The sequence below is a fragment of the Bufo bufo genome, chromosome 2 (genome assembly GCF_905171765.1).
Source record: "Bufo bufo chromosome 2, aBufBuf1.1, whole genome shotgun sequence".
NCBI lineage: Eukaryota > Metazoa > Chordata > Amphibia > Anura > Bufonidae > Bufo > Bufo bufo.
Window position 1 is genome coordinate 676,229,506 of NC_053390.1, and position 14,445 is coordinate 676,243,950.

The 14,445-nt window shown below is 43.9% G+C and overlaps 1 protein-coding gene across 1 annotated transcript in view; it reads left to right on the top strand.

Moving 5' to 3' along the window:
- CPE (carboxypeptidase E) overlaps positions 1-14,445 on the top strand; it is a 91,321-nt gene that overhangs the window by 47,759 nt on the left and 29,117 nt on the right. The gene's annotated exons all lie outside the window — the stretch shown is intronic.

Here is a 14,445-nt window from a genome sequence, read left to right on the forward strand (position 1 = left end):
AGTGCCTCTTCACAGTAATATCTCCCCCATTAGGCCCTGCACAGTGACAGCGATTTTATGTTCCTCATAGTGCTCAGTGATAATGCCCACTTATACTCACATAAACCTGTTCACATGATAAGTTGAGGCTTTATCCTGGCCAGGAGGACAGGTCATCAGTTAAAAAGTGTTAGAAAACCCCTTTAACGAGGCTAATGATGTCAGATATCTAAAGTAGTTGGGGCCGGACCAACTAGATTTGCAGGTCCCTGACTGCTGTACTGCCCTGATAGTGGCTTTGACTGTGACACCAGCAGTCAGGGACCTGCAAATCTAGTTGGTCCGGCCCCAACTACTTTAGATATCTGACATCATCAGCCTCGTTAAAGGGGTTTTCTGACACTTTTTAACTGATGACCTGTCCTCCAACACCCGGGACTCCACTAATCAGCTCTTTGAGAAGGCACCAACGTTCCTGAGAACGCTGCAGTCTTCTCGCAGCTTACCCTAGGCCAGTGACGTCACGTTCATCGGTCACATGGCCTAGAAGCAGCTCAGTCCCATTGAAGTGAATAGGGCTGAGGTGTGACACCAAGCATAGCTGAAATGTATGGCGCTGTGCTTGGTTAGCTCTAAGAAAGCAGGTCGAGGATAGGTCATTAATTAGAAAGAGTCAGAAAACCAATTTTAATATTCACTTCAATGCAGTGAATACTAACGGGTAAATAGTATTATTATTGTTATTATTATCTATTTGAAAGTGCTAATAATTCCATGGCGCTGTGGATCAACATAAAAAAAATACAAATGCGATAAACATGAAACTGATAAGAAATGGTGCAGAGGACCCTGCTTGCGAGAGCTTACAATCTACAAGAGAAGGGATATCCGAAGTCGATTCCCATAATACTTTGTTTGAATACTGTACGGAGCAAGCGCTCCGTACAGTATTAGAATGTATTGGCTCCCTCCGTACAGTATTCAAATGAAGTTTTATGCAAATCGACTTCGGATATTTCATCCAAAGTCGATTTGCTCATCCCTAGTGGTAGGCTTTCTTGAAGAGGTGGGTTTTTAGGTTGCTTTTGAAGGTTTGGATATTGTGGGAGCGTGATGTGCTGAGGTAGCGAGTTCCAGATCATAGGAGATGCACATGAAAAATCTTGTAGACTATTCTGTAAAGAACAGACGGGAGGAGAAGGAGGTCCTGTGAGGATCGGAGATTACATGTGGGGATGTATCAGGAAAGCAGGTCTGCAAAACACTGTTACTGGCCGTTTGTGCCACGCACGGTCCTGTCCTGCCCTATTGTAAAAATGCCTATTGTCTGCAAAACGGGGTCAGCGGGTGATCTGGAAAAATTGCTGATTGGATGATGGGCGAAAATACGGTCACGTGCATGAGGCCTAAAACGTACATTTTTCTACCATTACTTTCACTTAAGAAATGATTTTATAGGTTTATGCTGGGAATTGAATCCCAGATCCCAGCAAGATTATACTATAGAGAGAGGATTTTCTGTGCCTAAAAAGCTATAACATGGTAATACTAGTTATACTATATAATATTATAGCTGGACAGAAAATCCTACCTGTATAACAGTGCAGTTCTGTAGTGTAGTGGAAAGCCTGCTGCTTGCTGTACAGGCCTGGGGTTCAATTCCAAGTAAAAGTTATGGCAGAAAAATGTAGCTATTACTTTCTTTCACGATAAAAGAAAAAACTGGAAAGTAAAAGATATTATTATGCAAAGTTAATGTTACCCCCAAAAAACAGCAAAAACGGTTGCATCTGGGCAGCTCAACAGGTAGCCAGTGCTTAGAGTGGCAATTTTAATGACACCAAAGCTAGAATGATAATGAATTACAAGCAACTAAAGAACAAATGCAAAAAAAAAGATCTGCAGATGATTTTTACACATAGACTGAGGCCAGCCCTGGTGGTGGAGTTCCCCTTTAATATAACAAGTATTCTCATTTCTACAGTATTTTGTCTAGTTAGTTATACAGGCAGCTACTTTACTGTACGTGGATGAGATGCATACATTATGTCATTTTTTCTGCTGAACATGCATTATGTATAACGTAAAATAATCTGTTTATCAGTGAGATAGACGTATTGGGGGATTTTCCAAATTATTTTTTTTCCTCTGACAACACGGAAATCTGCGTGTCATGCGTCACGGCCCTGGCCCTAGTGTTAAGAGCATTTTCCTGCATTAACAGGCCAGCTGCTGTCTTTTGTATGCCCCATTAGGAGTACATGAGGCACCTTTGTCTGCCAGGCCTGCTCCTATTATCCACCCACACACATCCAGCAGATGCGTCATCAGCTCCGTCTCCTGCATTATTCTGTCCCTAAATGATATTGACTTAGTCACGCTGCCACTGAAGCCGCATTTCCAGCATTATATCGGGATGGGGTGGATCTCATTTATATACATTATAAAATAAATGTGACATAAAAAACTATTAAAAATACAATTTCTCATTATGGTGTACATGTTACATGGTTTGTATACACAGTGGCGGTTGCCATTTCTAGGCCTTTGTTTAATACCTTTTATCTCCAAACTAATAGGAATGGAATTTATGAAATTTAGATTCGCAGGTAGCTGTATTTTGTGGCAGGTTTTTTAGCAGCTTTTCCATTGACTTTAATAGACAAAAATGTATGTAAAAATCTTGTGATTGTTTATGTCATGTCACATATGGATGTAGGCTGAATTCACACGTCAGTTATTTGATCAGTTATTTCTATCAGTTAGGCCTCATACACATGACCGTATGTATTTTCCGGTCCGCAAAAAATGAATCCACAAAAAATACGGATGACGTCTGTGTGCATTCCGTATTTTTCGGGACAGAACAGCTGGCCCCTAATAGAACAGCCTTATCCTTGTCCGTAATGCGGACAACAATAATACATGTTCCATTTTTTTGTGGAACGGAAATACGGCCATATGGAATGTACAAATAGTAATTTCCGTTTTTTTTTTTTTTTTTTTGGCGGATCCATTGAAATGAATGGTTCTGTATACGGTCTGCAAAAAAAATAGAACGGACATGGAAAGAAAATACGTTCGTGTGCATGAGGCCAAAAACACAGAACAGGTGCAGATCTTTCCATTATACCTTATGTCTGAGAAGTTTCACTACTGGTTTTGGCCTCATGCACACGACCGTTGTTTTGGCGTCCCGCTATGTAAAATCGCCAGCGGCGTCCCACTGGGGAAAACTTCCTTGTGCTCCTTGTGACAGCCTGCCGAAGAATAAGAACGGTCTTACCGTGTAAACGAATGTCCCACAACTGCTCAGCGAGATGGTCCTATGTTTGTCAGACCAGTACTCACGAGCGTCTCTCGTCCCCGTTCTCCCGCGCTGGTGGTTTGTTTGGCACGTGCAGCTCCGGCTTGTATAGTTAGTCTTGCGCTGAATAATTCAACCTTCCATTCGCGCGGCGGATGGTATTTAGAATAAACGGCAGGCTAGTCACTTGCATCGGATGGCCATACACTTTGGGGTCCTGGCTAAACGCGTTTCGGGGTATCTGGTCACCCCTTCCTCAGTAGCTGACAAACATAAGACCATCTCGCTGAGCAGTTGTGGGACATTCGTTTACACGGTAAGACCGTTCTTATTCTTCGGCAGGCTGTCACAAGGAGCACAAGGAAGTTTTCCCCAGTGGAACGCCGCTGGCGATTTTACATAGCGGGACGCCGCTACCTTTGAGTGTGTGTACACATTGTTTCCATTTGGCATACAGGATACTATTTGTGACAATATACCGGGAACATTCATTGCTTTTTCTTCCAGGATATTTTGGATGATATTTATCAATTGGAACCCATCCACCTCATTGACATTGCTATGCTGAATAGTATTTAAGTGCATGTGGCTATCTATCTTGCAGTTTATTTATCTTGTATTTTATTAATATTTTAGTTTTTTTCCGATGTTATGCAATATTCCTGTCTTTTAGGAGTATTTTTAGAACGTTTATATTATAGTATGGGAAGTGGACATTGTATTTAACTTGTGTTTTAATTTATGTGTGTAGTAATAAAATCTTTGTGGTCCGAATATCTAGAGAGTGCCCAGTTTTTTTTATTGTTTACCTATCTGATTCTTAGAGGATAGGGTGAGTCCTCTTTCCTGAGTGCACCTCAGTTTTGGTCCTAGTGAGTACTGTGCGCCACATCCAGCACTTCTTTTCATAATGTCACCTTGTGCCTGCCCCCATACAGTAACGTCTCCTTGTGGCCCCCATACAGTAATGTCTCCTTGTGGCCCCCATACAGTAATGTCTCCTTGTGGCCCCCATACAGTAATGTCTCCTTGTGGCCCCCATACAGTATAATGTTTCCTTGTGGCTGCCCCCATACAGTATAATGTCACCTTGTGCCTGCCCCCATACAGTAACGTCTCCTTGTGGCCCCCATACAGTAATGTCTCCTTGTGGCCCCCATACAGTAATGTCTCCTTGTGGCCCCCATACAGTAATGTCTCCTTGTGGCCCCCATACAGTATAATGTTTCCTTGTGGCTGCCCCCATACAGTATAATGTCACCTTGTGCCTGCCCCCATACAGTAACGTCTCCTTGTGGCCCCCATACAGTAATGTCTCCTTGTGGCTGCCCCCATACAGTATAATGTTTCCTTGTGGCTGCCCCCATACAGTATAATGTCACCTTGTGCCTGCCCCCATACAGTAACGTCTCCTTGTGGCCCCCATACAGTATAATGTTTCCTTGTGGCTGCCCCCATACAGTATAATGTCACCTTGTGCCTGCCCCCATACAGTAACGTCTCCTTGTGGCCCCCATACAGTATAATGTTTCCTTGTGGCTGCCCCCATACAGTATAATGTCTCCTTGTAGCCGCCCCCATACAGTATAACGTCTCCTTGTGGCTGCCGCTGCCCCATACAGTATATCGTTATCATGGGAATATTTTTGATATCCCCCAACCCTAGTGGTGACAGACTCCCTTTAACTTGCACTTAATAAACACTTTGGGAGAATTTATTATTTCCCCTACACCTGTTTTTGGTGTAGAAAAGTGGCAAATCTGGTTTTCAATGTCGTTGCGACTTTTTTTGCTGTCCCCTCCAATTTTATGAAAAGGGGACGTAAATAATAACTGAAATGTACGGCAGCTCAGAGCTGCCATACATTTCATTCCGATGCATGGACTGCCGGAGGAATCATGTAAGCTGTGATGAGGCCTGCCCCTCGTCATAAATGACATGCCTCCTGTGACAGAGCCTTGATAATTCAGGGCCATTGTTTTAATCATTACCAGTTAGGCCCCTTTCACACGAGCAAGTTTTCAGCGCGGGTGCAATGCATGAACGCATAGCACCCGCATTGAATCCTGACCCATTCATTTCAATGGGTCTGTGTACATGAGCGTTTTTTTCCTGCATCAGTTCTGCTTTGCGTGAAAAACTAAGCATTTTCTATATTCTGCGTTTTTCACGCAACTCTGGCCCAATAGGCCCCTTTCACACGAGTGAGACGGATTAGGTCCGGATACGTTCAGGGTGCGTTCAGTGATACTCGCACAATTTTGCAAGCAAGTTCAGTCAGTTTTGTCTGCGATTGCGTTCAGTTGTTCAGTTTTTTCCGTGCGGGTGCAATGTGTTTTGATGCGTTTTTCACGCGCGTGATAAAAAACTGAAGGTTTACAAACAACATCTCTTAGCAACCATCAGTGAAAAACGCATCGCACCCGCACTTGCTTGCGGATGCAATGCGTTTTTCACTGAAGCCCCATTCACTTCTATGGGGCCAGGGCTGCGTGAAAACCGCAGATTATAGAACATGCTGTGATTTTCGCACAATGCAGAACTGATGCGTGAAAAACAACGCTCATGTACACAGACCCATTGAAAATGAATGGTTCAGGATTCAGTGCGGGTGCTATGCGTTCACGTCACGCATTGCACCCGCGCGGAAAACTCGCTCGTGTGAAAGGGGCCTATGAGCTGTCAGGAGTTCAGCAGTAAGCACTACAGATCAAGACTTCCTGTAGACACACTGAAACTGAAAGCTGTAGAAGTAAAAACTGGCCAATTGAAAAAATGATTCTAAGCCCAAAATGAATGAAATCCACTGGTAAAAATATTGCCCCATCCCCCAAAAGTGTCCAAACCCTTTAAGGTTTGCTGGCTGCTATCTCTCTTGACTCCCCTGTAGTTTAGTCGAGCATGTGTGTGTGTTTTCTATGGGCAGAGAGGAGAAACCAGCTGCCAGTCACCTCTGGTCATAGCTTCTCACAGGAGAAGAAAAGGATTGTGCAAAAAAATTGTCAGGCGATTTCTCAGAAAACGGCAGGTCCAGCCGAAATACAGTATGGGGGTCTTTAAATATGTGTCATAGCCAAAAACATCACCTAGTGTATAACATTTTATCAACTATGCAGATTTGTAGTACATGTTTTAATGACGGCTACCGGGCAGAGTAACATCAGATAACCCTTGGGTTAAACGTCCCTTTAAGAAACCTAATAATACAGTAGACAGACATAAAACAGGCACCCCGATGTGCATTATCTGTTATATATTATCTGCATTATGACTGCTCTGGATACCATTATACCGGCTTTTGTTTTGGCAGACAACCCCTTTAATCCTTCTTCTCCATGACTGGCATGGCACCCACCGTAATCACTGATAGTATACATATCAAGTGACTGTTTATAAAGTGTCCTGCTCTCCAGGTTCCTGCCCGTCCCAAGGAAACAATGCTATTGTATGACGGCGCTCCCGACATCACATTGTTTATCTTGTAAAAGGCTCTTAATTTTCTCTTCATCAAGCTGCAGATTAGTAATACGATTCTCTGTGACTTGTCTTAGAAGTTTATTATGTGCTATAATATGTAGTAATGTAATATTAGGCTTCATTCACACAGCCGTATCCATATTTCAGTCTGCAAACAACGGATCCCTTCCATGTGCATTCTGCATTTTACTCACTCCCATCAATAGAAAGGACTATTGTGATCCATAAAACAGACTAAGATATAGCATGTTTCCACAAAAAATGTGTGCATATCCCCATAGAAATGAATGGGTCAGTGTGCAATCTGCAAATTTTTTTAGATAGCACAAATATGAAGAAGCTAGTGTGCATGAGGCCTAAAGGTAGTACATGCAATGCACTAGGCAAGCACTTGTCCAACTGCCAGAGGACTGGAGCAGCTGGAGACACAGGTTGGTGACTACTGCAGTAGAGATACAGGATCACCGGTAAATCCAATTTAAAAGGGTTGTCCAGGTTCAGACCTGAACCCAGAATTTCACCCAGGCAGCCCCCCTGTTATCAGCATTGGAGCATTTAAAGAGGACCTTTCATTACGATAAAAAATCTAAACTAAGTATACAGACATGGAGAGCGGCGCCCAGGGATCTCCCTGCACTTACTATTATCCCTGGGCACCGCTCCGTTCTCCCGGTATAGGCTCTGGTATCTTCAGATTTTCGGAGCCTGCTCTTGTTCTCCTGGGCGTCTCCTTCTGGCCAATCGCAGCGCTCAGCTCATAGCCTGGGAGGTTTTTAATGAAAGGTCCTCTTTAAATGCTCCGATGCCCTGAGCTGTATCTCGGAGGGCAAGGGCTTTTATTTGTTTATAACACACTGCTGCGGTTTTACAGTTTAGGGTAGCGCTAAAGCCCGCCCATCAGAGGTGGTGATGTCACCGGGAACACTGCTGGCGGAAGCCTCCGCCTAGCAGTCCTTATGGAGAGCCTAGTACGTCACTGGAACACCAGAAAATGCCTTTGCCCTGTGTCATTCAGCGCCTAAAAATCTCAAAGTAAGCTTATGCAGCCGCTATTAGAATAAGTCATCAATATCTGATCGGAGGAGGTCCAACACCCGGCATCCCCACCAATCAGCTGTTTGATGAGGGAGTGCCTCTTCCTGGTCATCTTGGGCAGGTCCCGGTTAGCACCTTCCTTACACACAGATCACATTGAGATCATGTGGAGGAGTCATGTGATGTTCCATGGGCAGGTCCTGGATGACATTGTGTGATTTCCATGGTGTGCATCATGCTGTGACGGCTGATGGGTTCCACATGTGAGGGATCTCCTTACACGGGTTTGTATAGTTATGGTTTGATCTATTGCTTGCCCTTCTTCAGGACTGCTGCATGTTTTTCAGTGGTAGATTGGTGATTGTGCTGACTATACGGTGTGTTCTTACACCATGTGTATCTCCCACTTGGGATTTATGATACTTCCATTATTGGAATGTCAGCTTCATATATCCCATTGAACACATGTTATAACATATGATAACATCATGGTATTTATATACTGATTGCATATTAGCGGTGTGGTATATTTACTGTCTCCCCCTACTGGTGGCTGCTTAATATACTGTTTAATTGGTGGATCGGGGTGTTCTTTTCTATGTACGGCTGATTCAGCCTGTTGATATATACTGTATTTGGAACCCCGTGTTAAACCATGTTATTTACAGCCACCATTGGGGGCAGCATATTTACCCTATTGACTCCAGTTTATGTGGGGAGGGCTTTCTTCCATTTCATAGCACGTTTCGCAAGGTTTTATCATTATTGCTTATGATTATGTATATGATGTCCTTTTTGGATGATTTAATAAAGATGTATTCTTGTGTTGTCCCTTTGTGTGGCTCTAATTATTTAGGAGTTTTTTGACCTATGCTTTAACCAGCAATGATGTGGTTAATAGTCCGTAAACATATTTGCTATACTAGGAGAAAAAAAGGAAAAAGATTTTTTTTTAACTTTTTCTTTTCTTTTTTCCCCTCTGCATAAAACTTAAAGGGGAATCTAAGGGTCCATTCACACGTCAGTTGTTTCTTTCCTGATCTGTTCCGTTTTTTGCGGAACAGATCTGGACCAGATCTGTACCTATTCATTTTCAATGGGTCCTGAAAAAAATCGGACAGCTCAATGTCTGATTTTTTTTCAGGACCCATTGAAAATGAATGGGTACAGATGTGGTCCAGATCTGTTCCGCAAAAAACGGAACAGATCAGGGAAGAAACAACTGACGTGTGAATGGACCCTAACACATTGACATCCCTATCAAACTGGTTGCATAGACACATAGCTGTGGTTCACCTGATTGATCTGAGGCTCCGTTACCTTTTACAGATTAGGACTTTGGTGCAATGAGGTCATCCTGTTGCACCCAACTCCACTCTTTTCTGTGGCCATCCCTGTTTTGCGGTCTGTTTTTCACGGATCCGTTTTTTTGTTTTTTTTTGTTTCTGTTTAGTTTTTCCATATGGCATATACAGTATACAGTAATTACATAGAAAAAATTGGGCTGGGCATAACATTTTCAATAGATGGTTCCATAAAAATGGAATGGATACGGAAGACATACGGAATACATTCCGTATGTGTTCCGTTTTTTTGCAGACCCATTGACTTGAACGCAGCTACGGGACGTGATTTGCCGACAATAATAGGACATGTTCCATCTTTTAGCGGAACGGAAATCCGGAAACGGAATGCATATGGAGTACATTCCGTTTATTTTTTTGGCGGAACCATTGTAATGAATGGTTCCGTATACGGAACGCAAAAAACGGCCCGTAAACGGAAGGAAAAAACGGTAGTTTGCAGGAGGCCTAATTCTGTCTCTCCTTTTATGATCAGCTCTAACCGCATCAAAAAAACCTGACTGTTTAGCCGTACCCTTAATGTTAATTGGCAGCGTGGAACCATGTGATACATCGTCTGAAAATACTTTCCTCTATGCTTGACACTTTACGATCTGCTTAGTGGGTGCGGTTGTAACCACTAATGTAACGCTGCCAGTGCAGGGGGTGCAACAGTTGCAGAGAGCTGAGCCTTTAGGAGTAATGGTAACGCCCCCGTTGCTCATAGAGGCTCGTTTGCATATATTAAAACATCATTTTTCTCAGCAATGCGGACACATACAAACATGGGACCAACACAGATGCCTTCAGCTGCCAAGCACATGCAACAGGTCAGGGAGATTCATGGGTACAGATCTGCTGACAGATGCCCTTTAAAGGTCCAATCATGTTGAGTTTCGGGGATAAGCCCTTCTTCAGATAAAGTATATCATATCATAGTTATAAATATCATATCCCTGAGTTATAAAATACCTGGATCATCAGTTTTTAGTCATAGGGGGCGACAATGTGCAAGTGTTATGATCAGTTTCCATCGGTTTCTGTCATAGGCCATGTGGTACCTGCATGCAGGACTTTTTCTCCCGCTGATCTCTCACGAAAGCAACACAAACTGATCATAAAACTGATGCTCAAAGTAAAGAATCCTTTTTGTTAATTATTTTTCTGTTCTTCAGACGGATTCGAAGAACGGAAAGCTAACCGTGATGTGAACTCAGCTTAACATTTCAATGTAATGTGCAGAAAATGTGACTTGAGGTTTATCTGCAGATGTACTTTATTCCTTAATAAATGCCGTCATTTTACTGTACACCTCAGGCGTCAGAGGACGCTACAATTCTGGTGGATTAAATGTCCCATTGCAGCAATAAAAGCTCTGGGATCGCTGAGAACGCGCACGGGCTTTACCACATCTGCGGCTGGCTGCTATTACCTTCCTCCATCTGCAGCAATGTTGTGCCGCTATACTAAAATAAGCACCGAGGCCATGCACCCAAATGCTTTTTATGATTAGATGCATTTGGTCAATGGCGGACAAGTCCTGCTGGTGCCCAGGGCGGTCCTTTCAGAACGCACCCCATGGTCCCCAGTATTCAGTGTGATACCTGTCGCATGGACAGTCAACTATTTCATTGTCCCATGTTTTACCTCTCCCGCCAATACCCAGTGTTCTTATTTATACAAGAAAACACTGATTAGCTAAAAATGTAAAGGGAAACATGAGTGTAATCTCCCTGTACCCGTTTGAGAGGAGCCCGGTATTACCAAAATATTGCATCCATAGCAGTTCTATTAAAAACCAGGGAGAAAAATAAGATAAAACATAAATCATTGCACAATTTGATGCCACTGCATTGATTTCATCTAAAGAGGTAGATCTTCTTCTGGATAGATCATCAGCATCTGATCGGCGGGGGTCCGACACACGGGACCCCTGCCGATCAGCTGTTTGAGAAGACATCAGCCTTCTCGCCGTTTCCTGCAGGCCCAGTGACATCACAACTAGCCTGAGTATGGCTAAGGGTGGGTTCACATCACGTTCTATGCCCCCGTTTGACGTATACCTTAGAAAAAAAAAGGATTAAAAAAAACGCACCACATCACATTCTTGTATCCTGCACAGTCTGGTAAAAAAAGTATACTTTTTAGGCTACTTTCACACTTGAAGCAGAGTGATCCGGCAAGCAGTTCCGTCGCCGGAACTGCCTGCCGGATCCGGCAAAACGTATGCCAACTGATGGCATTTATAAGCCTGATCAGTCAGAAAAATGCATTGAAATGGCGGATCCGTCTTTCCAGTGTCATCCGGCAAAACGGATCCGGCATTTATTTTTTCACCTTTTTTTCGATCTGCGCATGTGCGCAGACCGGAAGGACGAATCCGGCATTCCGGTATTTTGAATGCCGGATCCGGCACTAATACATTCCTATGGAAAAAAATGCCGGAGATAAAACTGTAGCATGCTGCGGTTTTATCTTTGGCCTGATCAGTCAAAATGACTGAACTGAAGACATCCTGATCAGTGATGGTCAGTTCGCAGTGTTTGCCAGCGAACACATGCGGGCTGCCATCTTCAGTAAGGTAGACTCACCCGTCCGGCGATGCACAGGTAAGTCCTTACCTGTGCCGGGAGCCGGTCTGAAATCAAATGCAGTCACCGGGAGCAGGCAGTTCCGCGAACAGCCGCCGGGGGCCTTCATCGGGCTGTTCTCGGAACTGCCTGCTCCCGGTGACCGCATTTGATTTCAGACCGGCACAGGTAAGGGCTTAACTGTGCATCGCCGGACAGGTGAGTCTACCTTACTAAAGATGGCAGCCCGCATGTGTTCGCTGGCGAACACTGCGAACTGACCATCACTGATCCTGATGCATCCTGACCGGATTTCTCTCCATTCAGAATGCATGGGGATAAAACTGATCAGTTCTTTTCCGGCATTGAGCCCTTTTGACGGAACTCTATGCCGGAAAAGAAAAACGCTAGTGTAAAAGTACCCTTATTTACAATCAGAAAAAAATATATATCCTTATTTTAAATTATTTTTTCAGTGGAACTCTATAGTGAACGATGCCACTGTATGGCATCAGTCTGAGGCATCCGTTTTACGTATACATTTTATGTATACGTTAAATGGATGGGAAATACGTGATGTGAACCCACCCTAAGCCCCTTTGAAGTGAGCGGGGCTTAGCCGCACCCAGGCCATTGATACTAGTCATGACATCACTGGGCCTGCAGGAAACAGCGAGAAGCACTGCTGCCTTCTTAAACAGATGATTGGCAGGGGTCCCAGGTGTCGGACCCCCCACTGATCAAATACTGATGACCTATCCAGTAAGAAAAAGCTGCAGAACACCTTTAAATCAACAGTGGTCAAAGGAGGGGCGAATGGAAAATGATTATTTCTCTAAGATCTGCAAAGTGCATTTTACAATTCTTCTTCTGTTCCTTAGTTTAAGGCCACCATACATAATTCATTTAAAGCCAGCCAAACAGTCTCTTCACATTAATGGGGGAGTCTTTTAGACTGGGGCTACACAACAGCAAGTCTCAGAAAAGTCACGCGACCCAAAACATTTGGGCAACTTGCGTCACACGACTATTTTCAAGCTGTGATTCGGCGGTAAGGCTAGGGCTACCCTGCGGTCTTGATTTTGACACCCCTCTCACGAGCAGAAATCTCCATGTAAAGGGGTTATCCAGGAAAAGGTATTTATGACTCTGGCCTCATGCACACGACCGTTGTTGTGTTCCGTGTCCGTTGTTCCGTTTTCCGTGATTTTCTGTGGACCCATTGACTTTCAATGGGTCAGTTGAAAACTCGGCTAAAGCACCGTTTGTCATCCGCGTCCGTGATCCGTGGTTTCAGTCCGTCAAAAAAATATGACCTGTCCTATTTTTTTCGCGGATAACGGTTCGCGGACCTATTCAAGTCTATGGGTCCGCGAAAAAAAGCCGAGGCACACAAGATTGTCATCCGCGTCCGTTTTTTTTCTATCATTTGCAAAGCAAACTTGACTCAGATTTTTTTTAACTTTCCTTCATGTCTGGTGATCCTCCAAAAATAAAGGAGGACACACGGAAACAAAAACAGATCACGGAACAACGGAACCCCATTTTGCGGAACGGAACACAACAACGGTCTTGTGCATGAGGCCTAATGCTCAGTATAGGTCATCAGTATCAGATCTGCGGGGGTGCAACACCTGACACCCCCGCCGATCAACTGTTAGAAGAGGCCTTGTGTCCTTGGGAGGCTGAATCACTCACCATAGCTTCGGTCAGCACAGCGGCGCCCTGAAACAACTGATCGGCGGGGGTGCCAGGATTTGGACCCCCACTGATGTGACAATGATCACCTATCCATTATCTTTTCCAGGATAACCCCTTTAAAATCCAGTCATATCTCACAAAAGCCACAAGCAGCTGAACATGACTTACATTGTGGTCTGTGATCACATGCGACCTGTGACATCTTCATGTCACACGACACGCTAGCCCCAGCTTCACGCTGTCCATGATATAACCAGATAGTCCATATCCGTTTGTCTGCTTTCTTCCTCCCACAGAAATACTACACCATGGCAATTATTTTTACAGAATTTAGTTCAGGTAGTTGCCTTTTTTTCCGTGTTTCACTGACTGCTGTAAAAACCGTACTGCCCGTTCACCGCTGGACACTGGTATGCACTGGGCACGTGGCATGGGCATGATGCAAAGCAGTATTTCATATAGTATTATATAGTATTTTCATTTACAACGCTGTAATTCCAAGATCAAGTATTGTCCCAGGTGCACATGTGAAAAAATAAGTGCACTTCCATCTGCATTTACAGGCGGCCCAGAAATCAAGACATACAGCGGCCGTAACAACGCTTTATGTATTGTGTACGCCGTGGGATTATGGGACTGTCACAGCGTACTCTGTCCTGTTCATGTTGAAATGTGACAGTTTTGCTATATTTAAAGGGGTTATTCCAGGATTAATGACATGACAATCTCTTTATAACAAAGCTAGAACCAGCCCTGTCCCTCACATGGATCCAGAGATCTGCCCATTCATTTCTCCAATTGCTCCACTAGATTTATTTCCAGCTGTCAGCTTAGGGGACGTGTCCTTTCTGCTGCAGCTGGAGGCAGTTGAAGGATGGAACCGAGCATGTGCTTCCGTCTCAGTGAGCAGGACAGAGAAATGAGAAAAAGATCAGACAGCAGGTGGCGCTGTACAGATAGATTTCAGTGAATAACTCAGTGGCTATACTAAATTTGTAATTACAAGCAATTGCAAAAGTATTCAGACCCAGG